This window comes from Gracilinanus agilis, chromosome 2 (assembly GCF_016433145.1).
Source record: "Gracilinanus agilis isolate LMUSP501 chromosome 2, AgileGrace, whole genome shotgun sequence".
Lineage (NCBI taxonomy): Eukaryota > Metazoa > Chordata > Mammalia > Didelphimorphia > Didelphidae > Gracilinanus > Gracilinanus agilis.
The window spans coordinates 178,288,562-178,300,531 of NC_058131.1; positions in this window are offsets into that span (position 1 = coordinate 178,288,562).

Consider the following 11,970-nt stretch of genomic DNA (forward strand, 5'->3'; position numbering starts at 1 on the left):
CTAAAGGGAAAGTGTTGTTCAGACTAGCATAAAATTAGGGAAGAGAGATTATTGTGGTATAGTAGAAATGACATTGGACTTGCAGTCAACAGACTTGAATTCCTGTTCAGGTTCTTCCACTTAGTAGTGGTGTGACATTGGACAAGTTGTTTCCTCTCTCTTGGTCTGTAAACTGAGGCAATTGAATTAGATTTCTAAGATATCTGCTCTCTCCAAAATTCCACATCTCTAAACTAGGACATCTGAGAAAAAGGAACTTCCTTATATCAGTCAGTGCCTTCATTGGGCAGGAAGATGTTAATTTCTGTAAGATATAATGAGGTTGAGAGCCCAGACAGTAAGTCCAGAGTCTCCTCTCTGCTCTAGCTATGGGGACCCACCAGATTGCTTTCCATTCCATAAATGTTGCTTCAGTGCTCCTGATCTATAGCATCTGTAGTCTCAGGGCAGGTTTGTTCTCTTGGTAAGTAAATTATTTTCCATACTGGAAGTAATGAATATTGGGTGGGAGAGGAATTTATCTAACAGGGAAGTGTCATAGTTTCCTTTAACTCATGAGTGCCCAGACTTTTGGGAAGTCACAATCTTGTCCTGAATAGTTTTGTAGAAAGAACACCAACCTAGAATCAGAAGATCTGGGTTTTCACAACAGTAATGATGCTTAATGTGATGTTGAACTAATCACTTTAACTCTCTATGCCTTAGTCTCCTCTTATAAAATGGAGATAATAATATCTGTATTGGCTACCTTAATTCCTGCCATATTAGGATGATAATATTTTAAAAGAATGCACAAATGCAAGTTTATTATGAATCCTATTATTACAAGATGTTTATAAGGAATTAATTTAAGGCTCTCTCCTCTGTCTCAATGGTCATCTTCTGGATATGTGGCACCCAAAACTTAAAACATCAGACAGGCTAACAAGGGCAGGGTCCATTAGTATTATAGCTAGTCCTGGACATTTTGCCTCTCAAAGTGGGTGAATAATGACTGCTGATGAGCTCATGAAATTTTTGGTTGTTTAAAACTACTTCGTCAGACAAACTGCTAGAAAAGTTACATCATCTTGAATTTCTAGTTAATTTGTTGTAATCAAGTGTAAGTCTTCAAATTTATCTCTACTAAACCTTATCTTATTAGACTTGATTCAGTGTTCTAACTTATCAAGACTGATGAGTACTTGCAGTAATCAAACTATCCTTCTGCAATTTGAGGTCCTTAGAAAAATGTATACATCTGCTGTCTTTGCCTTTATTCAAGCCATTCTATTTAGTTTAAGGGTTCACAGAGGTTTAGGGATTCTCAAGATGTAGTCAAACTTTCTTGTTTATTTTCCTACCATTTAAGAGAAAATGCCCTCTAAATGGATGATTTTTTTTTGAAAACAAGAAGTCAAAATTGTTGTTATTGTTGTTTATTGTTGTTGTTATTGTCCTTCTTTCTGAAGAGGAATGAAATTTAAGTGAAACAGAATTACACAAAGTCATCAGCTTCATTCTCTCTTCCAGAGACATCAAAATCCAGTGGCAAGACAGGTCAAGATGCCTAGTCATGGTTTGGAATATAATGTCCTTGACTTCTTCACAGTCTAACCAAGCTCTAGGCATCCCACAGCACCTGCTTCCACTGCCTTCATGGCCATTGGAACAAAATATTGTCGTCCATCCTTTCCACAGGGGGTTTTTCACATGCCTAGTATAGATACCTACTGTGACTCACCAACTGATTCAAGGTATGTGGATTACCCTCAGCCCATTTTAGCCTACCTGCCAAGACAGTTTACCAGGGTGTGGTCACAGGGCATGCTATAGCTTCTTGGAGCCACAAGCAAAAAATGGGTGGCAGATGGATACCAAAGGAAGAAAGCAGCCCTGACAACAGCTCAGCAAGCTCTCACACATGAGACACATCTTCCTTAAACATCCCATATACCCCTAAAAACAACTAACATGAGAAGTCAAAATAAAGATCATCTAACCTGAATCTTACTGAAATTTATTGAAGGGTATTTTTACAGCCAGCTCAAGCCCCAGGAACCAGAAATGACAGGTGCTATGGTTCTTCCAGGTGCTTCTTAGAAGTTTGTATCACATTTCAGGTCTGTAGATGAGTTCTCATTTCTTGGTGCTACATTGTACCTGAGTTCTCAACTTACTTATTGTAATTAAAAGTACAAAAATAGCCTTTCAGCTTCCAGCTTTTATATGAAAAGGGGTCCCATCTCTGACAGGGGCCATTAATTTTCTTGTTTCCCCAGAATTTCAGGGTCATGATTGGAGGAAAGCCATGCATTTTTTCCTATGTATTCCTGAATATATGCTTCAGTATTTCTGAGTATTATAATTATTTGAAGGGAGAAAAGGAAGAAAACTAATGGAGGGGAGGACACAGAGGGTAGAGCTTACCTTATATCTGACTTTGAAATTATTTTGGACCTGCTCTTAGAAGTTTGGGAAATGTTCTTATTGGCATTTTTTTCTTGAGTTCAAGAGTGTTAAAGCTCATCCCTCACAAAGAGATGACCATTATTTTTAGAACTTATAGTTCAATAGAACAGTGAATATGAGGCATTATAGATAGGGAAATGCAAGAATAGAAAATGGCAAAAACAAAAAAACAACATATCACAAAGTTCTCATTAAAATTCTGAGTGGCATTTGGGACATCTTGAAACTCTCCCAAGTTGGTCTACAGATTTTAGATCTACAAGTAGAGTAAACAGCTTAACATTCACTGAGACAAGTATAAAGGGCTATAACAAGTGCCAAAGTGTTTAAAAGTGTCAAGTAGAACAGGATCAAGTATATAACCCTTCTTGGGATATTTCATTACAAATCTCCTTCCAAACTGACAGCAAATCATCAATAACTATTGTTTGAATCTGGTTGTTCAACCTGTTCCAAATACATCTAATTGGACTATTGTCTACTAGTCTGTGGCTCTCCATCTTTTCCCCCTAAGAACAAAATGAGAAATTTGGCAAAATGTAGGTAAACTATACCTATAGTAGTCCCCTGATCTGCCATTTTTATAAGCTATGGGAAAAGGAGGAAATTAATGTAGCCTGGAATGACTTGTTAATGATGAAGCCTTGTTAGCTTTTGTGATTGTTGTTTCCTTTTCTAAATGATCAGAAAACATTTATTGAATAATATTCTAGAATTGGGTTGGAAATTGAGGTCAAACTCATCAGTTTACAGATTCCATTCTCTTCTCTTATTTTTTGGGGGAAAATCAGGACATTGACTCTTTTCCCATCTTTTAGTATCTCTTCTGTTCCCCACAGTTTTTCCACAGATTGCTCACAGTGACTCAGCATTCACTCATGCCAGTGTCTGAGGGTGGTAGTTCATCTGAGTAGATTGCTTCAATTCATCAAGGGCAGTTGAGTTTTTTCTAGACAATTCCTTACTTATCTAGAGTGCCAATTCCCTCAGTCATTTTGACTCTGACCTTTCCAGTCAAGAAATCTTTCTCTTTCACAGATATTAAATAGAATAAGAATTTAGCAGTTGCATCTTACCTCTATCATAAATTACAACCATCCCATTTCTCCTGAGTGGTGGTCTATGCCTTCTTTTTTATCCTCTTTTCCCCAATACAGCTATTTTTTTAAGATTTTTTTTCTTCCTTAACTTTCTTCATGAACCTTTCAGCTCATTCTGAGTCCTATTTCCCCTGGCACCATTCTTACAGGACCATGTCATACTCATATCTTCATCATTCATTACCTACCCTTATTTCCTTGTGACCTCATTTGGGGTTTCCTTGGAAAAGATACTAGAGCAGTTTGCCATTACCTTCTCCAGCTTATTTTACAGATAAGGAAACTGAGGCAAACAGGCTCAGTGACTTGCCCAGGGTCACACAACTAGTAAGTATCTAAGGCCAGATTTGAAACCCAGGAAGATGAGACTTCCTATCTTTAGACCCAACACTATATTCACTATGTTCACCTAACTGCCCCTTCCATTTCTATAAGTGTCTTAAAAATATTATGATTGATACATGTACTATAAAACTGAATTGGTTTACTTAGACAAAGAGATGGGAAGTCTTGGATTCAACTATGACCTCAAACATTTCCTAGCTCTGTGATCCTGGACAAGTCACTTAACCTCCCTTTTTGTTTTCAGAATTATTTTTCTTTGAGTCTTGAGAATTCTGTTCTTGAATACTTCTCATGTATGCTGGGCTGATATAAATAATTTTAGCTCATAGGTTACTATATATTCTTCCTCTGAACCTGTTAAAATCCAGTTTCCCAAAGTCTAGGTGGCATGCCAGACTGTGCCTGACTTTCCTCTAGTCTCTAACACAAATCCTAACATGAAGCAGTAATTTATTTCCCATATTCCTCTCCATTCTGCCCTCAGGAACCATTTCTTTATTGCCAAGAATCAGACCCAGAATAATTTTTCTTTTGTAGATTTCTACACTTTTTAAGGATATCTCCATTAAAACAAGTTAAAAAATGAGCTGCCCTCCTTTTGAAAAGAAATGAGCTCTAGTATATGTATGGGTAACTACAGAATCCCATTATAACATTAATATTTTTCCTCTGTGTAGAACCTGCCAGGTTACCAAGAGCTTTCATATCTCTTGTCTTATTTGGAGCTCATAACCCTGCAGGTAATGCAGATAACATTCCCATTTTACAGATGAGGAAAAAGAGATTCAAAGAGGTTAACTGGCTTGCTTAATATCGCACACAATAAAATGACTTGAGCTCAGCTCTTCTCACCTTAAATTATCACTAAGTGATCATTTATGTTAGATAGAAAAGGAAGCATAGGATAATGGGGCAAGTTTCTGACTTAAAGTTAGAATCTCATTCTATTACACCATGCTTCCTATTTCATTTGACTTTTTTTAAATGACCACTTTTTGTGTTGTTGTTTTTTCAAATTTGAATGCCCATGATTTTTAAGGAAAACAGAGAGATGCCTTGTAAAGCTGACAGCCAAAGACAAGCATTCAACCCTTTGATCTCTGACAACATAACAAAAGATATTCATGTCTAGAGAGTGTACATCATGAGAAAAGAGCCCTGGCCCTAAGATTAAGATATTTGAGTTCTAGTTTTGGCTCTGCCATTTTCTATTTGTGTGATTTTGATCAAATCAACTCTCCTTCCTGGGTCTCAGTTTTCCCATTTGTAAAATAAAGCCATAGATCTAGCTCTATGATTAACTCTTTTTTGGTTTTTGTACATCTTATTTTAAAAGACATAAGATTATCTGTGTAGGTGGCTGTCTAAATTTATAGATGCTTTTCTTTGGTTCCATAAATATACATGGTTTGAGATCTTACCTCCTTCTTCCCAGAAGAGAAAGACCAAGCCTGGACCTCCAGCAAAAAAGCTGTGGGGAGGGGCAGGTAAGGTTGGAACAGCCAAGGCTGAGCAATCTCTCCTCCAGTCTCCAAGAGCCATATCAGACTAGAATAATATCTGTCACTCCTATGTCTCTGGTGTAGGAGTCTGACTTGGGGTTCATAAAGAAAGCTGACTCCCTGTTTGACATTTAGACTAAGAGTAGGAGATAGCTGACTCAGTGGATTGAGAGCCAGGTTTAGAAACAGGAGGTTGTATGTTCAAATACAGCCTCAGACACTTTTTAACTGTGTGACACTGAGCAAGTCACTTAACCCCATTGCCTAGTCCTTACCACTTTTCTGTCTTGGAATCAATATGCAGTATTGATTCTAAGATAGAAAGTAAGGATTTTAAAATGAAAAGAAAAGATATTTAGAGTAACCTTCAGTTTACCTTATTAGCTTAACATCTCTATCAAATTCTAATAACGCAAAAGATATTCACATTAAGAGAAGAGTGAGTGAACCCATTTATTCAAACAAAACAACAAACAAAAATTGGAGAAGGTCCATGCTACAAATTGAAATAACCCTAAGAAGATATGAGTGTAAATGAACTCTTTAGCTAGGGTAGAGAGAGCTCAGAACAAATCAGGAAGCAAAGAACATCAAACTGAAGAGAAATGTCAAACCCTGGAGGCCAATAAACATTGACTGTAAGATGGGGCATCTTCTTCGTGTCCACAACTAAAAAGAGTAGAGTTAGCCATTTTAAGCCTTTTTCCACCACCTTCCTAAATGTTCCTTTTCCCACATATCGCTCCATAAAATGTTGGAATCCAACACAAATAATAGCAAGTGCAGCATCACACGCAGCATTCTCTCAGTAATCAGAAGTCAAGTCTCTGTCCAAGTAAATAAACAGTGTGGTGGTTGTCTCTCCCCAAAACTGCCTCAGGCTTGTGTAGGAGCCAGGTTAATAAGGCATTCTGGCTTTCAGCTATTTTTTTTAAGATTCATACAAATTAAATTAATGAGGCTTGTCAACATGTAAGAAATTATATTATGTGTTCCACATATCAGAATAGCATACATTGCTATTATTAACATCTTAAAATATTGAACTCTATGATTGTAAAAAGTGTTTTATATGTGCAACAAGATTGTTTACCATGTGTAGCATGGGAGTGTCATTGCGTAGCTCAAAGGAAGGCAGAATAGACATCTCCAACCTCTTCTCCCCCCACGCTTCTCCAAGGGAAACTTTCATTCCTCCCAAGAGGGATAGCAAGATGTGGAAGACAGAGGCTACTCTGTTCTCAAAGAGGTGGTACCAGGCTAGAATTGCATCTATCTGATCCCTTAAATATTATTAGTCGTCAGGTTCAAGCTAAACTTTGAATTGCTGGTCATTAATGGGGAAAGGAGAAACCCAAGCTCCATATCCAAGCTTTGACTCCCTTCCCACCAAATGCCAGCCCCACAGTGAGAGGAACCACCACCTACTCAAAATAATCTTGAACTTAGTCTTGATGCGGCAAAGGCTCTTCTAGTTCGTCAGCCAGTTTTACAGGTGTTACAGCCAGCAAGCCAAGTACAAGGAATGGGAGCACCCAGGCTCTCTTTTATTAACGAGAATCAGTCCCTCCCCTCACTTACCAGTGGCTGGTTCCTAAGAGTTATAATCTAGTCACAAGAACCAGCTGATCTGGAATACAATTGATAACCCCAATCATTCACGTTAAAGTAAAGCAACTTCACCAGTTAGCCTCTTATAGGAGCCTAACCTAGCATGTGTTCCTTGTCATGTCCTGCAGATGTGGGGGAAAGGAGTTTAAGCTAGGAAGATGAAACTTAATTCAATTTTGTTTTCTTCTTACTGCGTTATATGGGCTTCTGAGAGGAGGCCACCATCTTGTCAGGATCAATTATTGCTCACACACAATGAAGGTACAAAAAGCAGCTAGCAAAGAAACCCATCACTTAGCTAAGCAAAAACAGAAATCAGAAAAATCACCCAGAGGAAAATACATACCAGACAATATAGAGTGAATGGTCAGGAAGTTACAGATCTCATTCAAAGAATAATTTTCTGATATTCTCTGGTATAGCAAACTGACCATGGGGATATCATGGAGGATTGCTAGTTCCACTCATGTCATCTTCTTTCTTAGAGACTGATACTCCGCTCAGCAGCTTGAAGTAAGGTTAACATCATCTGTCTTCTTACTTGAAGCTGGAACTAGAAGCAACTTCAGAGTCCAAAGAGATCCAAAGAAAGCAAAGAGATTGGAGAACCTTGAAAAGAATCCAAAGAGACCGGAGTTCTTCTCTCCCCTTCTCTCCAAAAACCAGCCTCTACTTGTGCATGTGTAGGGCATTGATCTCCACTAATGAGGAGAGAGTCTCATGCCAATGGCCTCCAGGACTGGGGCTATGGATACATTATCTAATTTATTCTAAAAAGAACTATATGAGATAAGTTCTTTGGGAATTATCTCCATTTTATAGCTGAAGAAACTGAGAATCAGAGAAATCGAGTCACTTAAGTCATTGTAGCCAAGATTTAAAATTTGTAACAAGTATATGATTTTTAAACATCATTGTTTATTGTTTTAAAATGTGTTATAGGAAATTATGGTACTCTATTTGAATGTGCATTGTGAATTGCTATTTTGTAAAACCCATTTACACTCACAGAAAAATGAATCTCATTTTTGGGTGAAAAAAATCTTCACTAGTTCTAAGTTATATATATATATATATATTTGATTTTTAAAACATTCTTTTTTTTTAATTAGAGCAACTGATTTTTTCTCATCTTGTACTAGAAGTACATATATAATCATTATTTATCCTTTTTTTGATTTTACAGTGATATAAGCTTAATGCAAATATATGTTTGCTATAATGATGCATACCTGAAGAGCCTGAGACTATGGGACTGTGATTTAATGCCTCTCTGTCTGATTCCAGGAGAAATGCTAACAAGAGCCGCAAGGTCAGGGAGACTGACTGAGAATCTGCCAAGGAGCAGATCATGAATTGCAGAAGATCTATGCCAATACTATACTGAAGGGCTTGAAACTGGGGTTTGAGTTTTGGAGTCAGCTTTTCTAACGCTTAGAGGCTCAGTCCCCCTCAACTTAAATTCCTAGTGAAGCACCTAAGATTGGCTGCTATTGGCTCATTCCCAGAGAAGGTACAGGGAAAATCAGATCAAAGAAAGGCATTTCCCTTATTTCTCTATATATAGAGAGAGAATGGCAATTTTTCTGTAGTCCTGGCCCTGAATGGGTACTTGCAAACTGTTTAAATCACTTTTATTGGGCCTTGATTCAAAGGCCTGTTATAAGTTTATTTTTCCTACATTTTTTGCACATTTTACATTTCATTCACAAGTTAATTTTTTCTTCTTTTTTTGAATTTTCTTCTTTTTATTATTTCTTTTGCCAATTGATTTCATGCACCCCGTGATTCACTCAGCCATGCATCCTTGGCTGACTTCTTCAGGGGAGTAATGTGTTATTTAAAATTTCCCTCAGTGGGGTGTGTGTTAAGTTTTTTATAATCATAATGTCTGAATTATAATCTATATTGCAAGTCAATTTTTACTCCTTTAGGAGTAATCTCGGGGGGGGGGGGTAATATATAATTCTCAGAAGAAAATGTATGTTTTATAATCTATAATGTAAAATTTAAATTTTTTGAGAGTAATTTCAGGATAAAGATTTTGCCATCTCCCCAGAATCCAGACGATGAACCTGTTTGGTGGAGGCACCAAAAGATGCCTAAAGACCCTTCACTGGACCATGAAGACCAAATTTGAACTTTGCGGTGCAGTTGATTTGAACTATGGGGAGTTGAATGAGTTGAATGCATTTGTTTTGAAAGTACACTCTTATGCCAATAGGGGACTGCCCCAAATTGGCTTTTTGTCAATGCAGCTAGCTTGTATCCTCTTTACTTTTGGTTTAAGATCCACCAAAAAAGACTAGTCTTTTTCACCGGATCTCAGGGGGGTAATGTGTTATTTAAAATCACTTGGGGTTCTACTTAGAGGTATTTGGGGCTCATTTGAGCGTTAAGGTATGTAGATTATATGACAAACTTCCTGTGGACATTTTAGGGGACTTTGGAAAACTACATTTCCCATGATTCCTCTTGTAAAAATGGAGGAGACAGGAAGTGTGATGATGTAACAGAGGGGATAAGACTCCTGGAGTCAGGAGGGGCGCTCTCTTTAGTTACCTGAGCGTGTGAAAATACGAAAGGTAAAATGGTGGAGGCGAGATTGGAATAGGTTTCTTACAGGCGCGTGGTCAATTTATCTCTGTCAGCATGGCTTTTATTAAAATACTATTTTCCCTTTTAATATCTGCCTTCATCATTTTTAATAATAATAAAACTGAGGTCCAAAAAAGGTCACATGATCTCCTCATGACCCAATGGATAATAATCAAGCATCACAGTTAGGACTCTGACCTCAGTGGGAGAAGATGCTTTTTCCATTATATGTAGTCCATGTCAAAAACCATAGAACTTTAGACTCACAGAATCTCAAAAAATAGAAAGCATCTCAAAGCCAACTAGTCTAATTCCTACCTAAACTCAATTTACCTACAAGCATTAATTAAAAAACTACTCTATTCTATGCACTGTGCTAGGCACTGAGGATACAAAAGAAACCATCCCAGAGGTAAAGAAGCTTACTTTCAGGGTATACAGAGACGTAAATTATATGCAAAACATAGGCAAAGTCAGTACAAGCTAACTGAAGTAGGAAGGCTAGGTGGATCAGTAGATAGAGAGTCAAGCCTTGATTGAAGTCCTGGGTTCAAATCTAGCCTCAGACACTTCCTGGCTATGTGACTCTGGGCAAGGTCACTTGACCTCCATTGTGTAGTCCTTAAAACAAGTACTTAGTATTGCCTCTAAGACAGAGGATAAAATTTTCCCCAAAAAATCCAGCAGCAACAAGCTACTTGAAGAGGAGAGGCACTAGAGGTTGGGGAAATCAGGAAAAACCTAGTATAAGCCCCTCCTAAAATGCTCTTGAAGAAAGGTCAGAATTCTAAAAGGCAGAGGTGAGTTGGGAAGTGCATTCCAGGCATGAGGTTTGATCTAAAGAAAGTCACAAAGATAAGTGAGATTGTGAAGAACAGCACAGATCAACATATTCAGCACCATAACTGAGAAGTGATCATTTAGTTTGAGTCTGAAGACCTCTCAGCAAGGGATATTCACTGTCTCCTGAAAACAGCCCATTCCACTCTTTAAGAGGGCTAACTTTCAAGAGGCAAACTCAGTCCCATTACAGATTAAACACTCTCTCTATGTAATTTACATTATTTTATTAAAATTATATGAAATGTTAATGTATATTAAATATTAATATATGTGTGTAAATATGTATGTGTGTGTGTGTACTCTCAACTAGAGCAGTTAGGTGGCTAGCATCAGGAGGATCTGAGTTCCAATTAGATATTTATTAGCTTTTTAGCCCTAGGCAAGTCACTTATTCCTGTTTGCCTCAATTTTCTCATCTGTAAAATGATCTGGAGAAGGAAATGGCAAACCACTCCAGTGTCTTTGCCAAAAAAAAACCTCAAATGGAGTCATGAAGCATTGGGCATGACTAAAATAACTGAACCACAACTCTTGACAACTTTGCTCCCCAAAAGTCTAATGCATCTTCCAAACAGTCTTTTCAAACCATTGAAATATTATTAACTTCATTTTACAAATAAGGAAACTGAGGCTCAAGAAGATCTAAGAAACTTATTCAAGGTGACATGGCTAATTAATGACAAAAGTAGGATTCAAAGCCATTCCAAATGCATATGTAGAGATTCATTCTTAATATAGCAGGAAAACTCAAAGTTTTAAAGTAGTTTAAAGTTACATATTCAGTGGTCCAGGTGAAGATCCCAGATCCTACCCCTATTGCCCCTCATTTGATTTAGTTTTGTTGTTGTTGTGCCCCTATATATCAGGCAACAAACATGTTGGTGGGGAAATGAGCCCCTATTTCAGTGGAATTAGGAGATGCTGGCAGGAAGGGAGTAGGTGGGAATACTTGCTTGTAAATACTATGCCCTACAGCTCCCTGATGTGTCAGCCATACAGATGGAACAATGGCAGGATGCATTCTTGACAGCATCACAAAACAAGCTATGTACTTGCTTGACTTCTGGAATCACAGCTAGAAGGAAAAGAATGGGTCTGCCTTCCTTTTTCAATTTTCCCAAAGGCTCAACATGTTCTGCAGACAGCTGGGTGAGTTCTGATGGGGCCCCACTGCTGAAAGCTGGCTAGATTTCAGAGATTCAGGAAAAGGGTATGGGAAAAAATACCTGAGGCTATTAGACACTCAGTCGGACTAGGTCAAAGGAAGATCTGTTGAAGGAACTGCTGTTGACTGGCCTGGAGAAGAAAAGGCTTAGAGGGCACATACTAGCAGCAAAAGCACTTAAGGTCATGTCCCCTGAAAGAGGGGTTACACTTACTCTGCTTGGTTTCAGAGGTTATAGAAATAGATAGTGACTTTGATTTGATATAAAGAAAAACTGTCCAAAAGTGGAATGGTCCACCTTAGGAAATTGTGTTCCTTATCATTGGAAGGAAAGAAAGGAAGGAAGGAAGGAAGG